Here is a 4,926-nt window from a genome sequence, read left to right on the forward strand (position 1 = left end):
GCAGGACCAGCTGCTTGAAGAAATTTTGACGATCGCCAAAGAGGACGGCTACAAAATTAAACAGTCCAAAAGAGTTCAAGCAAGAACTGGCGGCCGAAGCGCATCCGCTGACACAAAACGTTCAGCGCCGGCAGCGGGGGATTCCGCAGCGAAGGCGTACGCTCGGGCAAGGCTTGACAGCTCTGCCGGCTTAGACACAGAATGTTAGTATATGTCATCGCCCTTTTGTGGCATTGGACTTTATTCGAAGCCTTGGATTTCAACACACCTTAATTGGGATTCATGTTTTCAATGGCACAACTTCAGGTGCTAGCGGCCCCACAGCGAGCCAGTTTGAAGAAATTACGAACTGTACCGAAAACGACTCCGTCCCGGAGGAACTTCCGCCACTGCCTGAGCTCGACGCAGAGAGCGGTGGTTCCTTTGAGCCCAGCCCGGCGCCTTCGCTGGCCTGCGTCACGCCTGCGTCACAGCAGGCAGTGGAGGACGACGTGGACATGCCGCCTCCAGCTAGGAGCGAGCCCATACGCAGCACCGGTAAGTCACTTTCCCAATTAGCCAGCTGCAATTTTTCAGTCAGTCCTATTTCACGGCTGTTTTCTGTTTCCATTAAGAGCATGTTGAGAGCAGCCATTTTTTCAAAGGCAAACAAAAGGACCTTCTAAATTGGTCTAGCAACAGGAGATTACGAGAGAATAATCATTAAGCACTGTGACAAATACATTTTTGGCAATCGACGACCAAGAGTAGGCGGTCTGAGTTATGAGTGCAACTCCATCGCTCTGTTGGCACGTAAGAGTGCATCTTAATCTTGTCCGCATTCATAACCACAATTCTGCTGAATATTGTGGTTAAGCATAGACTGTTCCTGATGACATGCAAAACCATAAGTCAGCATTATTCCGCATTATGCTTACCTCTATATAAGCAAAAGTGGATGCAAAAAGCGGTTTATTACGATTGTGTGTGGCACTGGAAGCAGTGTGGTGTTTTTTTTTTTTTTTTTCGATGCATCAATGGGAACTAGGCAAAAGCACTTGACGCGTTTAGCTGGAAGAAAATAAGATTACTTTAATAGCATTGGAAGCAGTGTGGTCTTTTTTTTTTCAATGCATCAATGGAAACTAGGCAAGAGTACTTGACGCGTTCAGCTGAACGAAATTAAAATTACCTGAAATAAAGAAATTCAAATTTCTTTCAGCAGAACGCGTCAAGTGCTCTTGCCCGTTCCCATTGATGTATTGAAAAAAAAAGACCACACTGCTTCCAGTGCCGCGCACAGTCATAATAAACCGCTTTTTGCATCCACTTTTGTTTATAGGGAGGTGTGGTTGCTTTTATGCATTGTTATTGAGGCTGCATTTCTGGGCACATTGTTGTGCACTACAGGAAAAAGAACTCAAGCTGCAAGGCAGGAGCAGACGGACTACGAGTTCCTGCAAAAAAGAATGAAGCATGATGAATATATAAAAAAAAGTCTTCCTTATTAAATAAAGGTGCATCGCCATTGACGAACAGCGCATTACCTGGGAGAAGGAGAGAACCTTGAAGGAATTGCACCTTAGGGAAGAATAACGTAAGCAGAAGGCTAAAGACAAAGCAGAAGTGAGGCGGTGCCGTGCTCAAGATCGTGCTGAGGAAAGGCGTGGGAAGGCAGAAGAGCGCCGTATGTACGCAACCCAACAGCAAACGTTTCTCACAGTCACGGAAAACCTCTTGAAAAAAATGACTACCATTGAAAACATGTTGCAAATGAATAAATAAAAGGGCTGTTGAAGTTCTCACTGCAGCTGCAGCAGAGGTGAAAAAGGAATATGAGCATTCATTCCACCTTAGAATTCAGTTTAATGTACCGACTATGTGTAGCAGGGCATGACTGTCAGTCACACCATAACCAACTAAAGTAAAAAATACTGGAACTAAGGAGAGGTTTGAAGCAATGAACTCAAGAGAATTTGACTTCAATTACAAGTTTAACAATGAAAACATGCCTGTATAGACATCCAACCAATCACACGTAGATAGGCAATGAACGAATCTTAACAATGGCAATGCGCACGAGCACATAGCTGTTGTACAAGTTATAGCTGAGTCACATTTAACACAAATAACTACACTCTTTAGATTGCTTTACAATGCGGTGGAAGAATGTACGACGACAATTCAAATACTCATGCAAAGAAGGTGGGCTCAAAGCAAAATAGTCTTACATCTGGCTGCCATACAAGCATGTATGGCAGTTGGCAAGAATTGTCCCTGTCTTGTACATTTGTGCAACTTGTCGAAGTAGTTTCAGATTTTTTTGAAGTCCGAAAGTGCGAATTTTGCCACCACTTTTCCGAAGCCCCATTCCACAGCCTGTCGCACACGGCTCATGCTGCTGTTGAACACTAGCTGTGCAGGTGTCGGAGAGTTTCTACCATGTGGTTTCATCAGAAGCGGCTTCAGCGGGTATGCCTGGTCACCATAGATGACATAATTGTGTCCTCCTACCAGTCTCTCCAGTTTGTCGTACATTTTGCTGTCCTGAAGGATCCCTGCACACACGATTGAAATGTCAAACAATCATCAATCACAGAACATAATTGCGCTGAGCCAGAGTAACAGCTAAATACATTCAATGTTTTCTCAAGATTACGTACTCTCGGCTTCTGAAGAGCTGTAGCGCGTCACTGTGATAGATATGGCACATGAGCGGCCAAGGTAATCAAGGCTGTGGTGTACAAAACACAGATAGTATATGCCTGTTAGAGGTAGTGAAGGGCTAAACAATTTCAATTTGTTTATAATGTATCCTTTTAAGAATCTAAGGATGCAAGAAGAAACTACAGTTGCATTTTCCTAAAAGCAAGCTAAAGGATAAAAGGAAAGGGGCGTGTGCAAATGGAAATAGCAGAGCTCAAGTTAGTGTGACGAGGTGAATAAAAGGCACCATAATGCTGCATGTCTTTTCCCTTGTCTGTTGTACATGCTCCACTAGCAGGAATGCCTCTGCACTGACCATTAACCTTGATGCTAAAGCAGAACAGTGTGAACTGCTCCTTTCGTGCTCTTGACAGACGAACTAACCTGCATCGTGTCGTCTTCCAGGGTATGCCTCATCCAACTGGCACACAATACCATTGAGACACATAAGTGATTGATATTTCACACAGTGTACTCTCTTGTGCCCCGAAAAGTATGCCTGCTGGTTTCTTTTACGTCGACATATAGGCCGAGCCGCCCCGTCATTAAAGGCCCAGCAATTGGGCAGTGGGGCAACTTTGCTTTTCACGGCCTGAAAATGAAAAACATAGCATAAGGAAGCAGCAAACACAGCTGTTCAATGAAGGGAATGCTCTATAAGTCCTTAGCCCAGTTATAACTGCATCCATTCCACTATTCTAGAGATAACATACTTTTAACGGAATAACTACATGTAAAGTAATTTTCACAGGAGAGTTCTAGATATCGCTTCTATATCTCTTCAGCGCGGTCATACAATTTTGATTAGAAGTTAGTGCTCAGGCAAGTTGCAGAAGCATTATTTGCAATGGGTTAAAAGGTTTTTGGGTGTGTGCTCATTTGCAGTTACTGGGCTTATACAGGAATTTATTTAGGTACCATTTCATTTCATCCTGCGCGATGCACATTACAGTCCTACACATGAATGATTGTTGCAGAGGTTTCGGTACGAAGGGGGGAGTAAGCTAACTGACAGCCTGATCTTAATTTGTATTAAACACATGCTGCCCTGGCGCTGGAATGCTTAGTTGGTCTGATTAGAACCTCAACAGAGTTTTCTCCGGCTTTATTATATCGCCAGAAATGAACACTGTCACAGAGGCAACACAAATATTTTAATGTTTTTTTGTCGAATGTGCGTGTATAATTTCACTGCCTCTTGTTTACAGTTTTCGGGGCAGCTTTCGGCGGGGGGGGGGGGGGGGGGGGTGAGAAAATGAAGCCAAATTTTCTGTGTAAAATACGTGCTGCTTAGATTCCGTGATTTTTAATGTGTTAAGGTTCGTGGGAAACGATCTTTATCTTGTCTTTAAGTATAGTACTGTCCGAGCAAAAACATGACTTACGTCTGCCAGTTCCCTGAGACAGGAAGGAGTGCCCACTGATGATTATTGCAGTCACTCAGCAAATGTGCAAACGTCGTGGTAATGTGACTGATTACTTGTGACACGACGGAGGACATAACACATGTGTGCAGCCCAAATAGTTCCTGCAAGTCACGCCACCTGTTCGGGTATGCAAGGCGTCGGAGCAGAAGGCACATTGTATCGCGACTTGGCACGGTCACTTTCTGTGCGCTTACAAACTGATCTGGCAGGCGCAAAGCTCTGACTAGATTATGCAGATCTTCTTTGCGGAACCTAAACTGCTGTCTGAACAGAGTACTGTCAATGCTATCAATATCGAGCAGTCCGAAGCGGGGAACGATACTTGAAGAGTTCGTGCTCCCTCCGGAGCCTCATATCATACTCGATGTCATTGAGTGTATAGTCTCCTTTCAGGAGCCATCGGTCCCTTCTCGTCAACAGCAGGTCGTCAATTTCATCCTATGTCAATCGCGACACGACCTGATGATTGCACAAAATACTTGAAGGCATAGCGCGAACTCTTGATTGTTCACTGTAAAGCAACGACGCTGAGAACAGCAATTTCCAATTCCACCGATTCTTGCCTACGGCCGCAGCGTGGCTCGGCTCAAGGCAGCTCGACTAAACAAAATTAGTTTTGTTCATCTGTACTAGATGGCGCGGCATAACACGTACGCAGTTTTTCGAGGCTTGTATGAAAGGTCCATACATTTTGCTTCACGTACACGTAGACACGTGCGTGAAACTAAAAGTAGTCCTGGCGTAATGCGCGTAGCGCACGTAGACTTCTCACGTTTGCGTGCGTAACTCTGTACGCACGTGAAACTAAAACTGT

The 4,926-nt window shown here is 44.6% G+C and overlaps 1 pseudogene; it reads right to left on the minus strand.

Moving 5' to 3' along the window:
* Positions 1 to 1,781: 1,781 nt before the first annotated feature.
* On the minus strand, positions 1,782 to 4,601 carry LOC146180096 (uncharacterized; annotated as a pseudogene).
* Between the last annotated feature and the right edge of the window lie 325 nt (positions 4,602 to 4,926).

Source organism: Amblyomma maculatum, chromosome 9 (genome assembly GCF_055883805.1).
Source record: "Amblyomma maculatum isolate TAMU_Amacu chromosome 9, ASM5588380v1, whole genome shotgun sequence".
Classification (NCBI taxonomy): Eukaryota; Metazoa; Arthropoda; class Arachnida; order Ixodida; family Ixodidae; genus Amblyomma; species Amblyomma maculatum.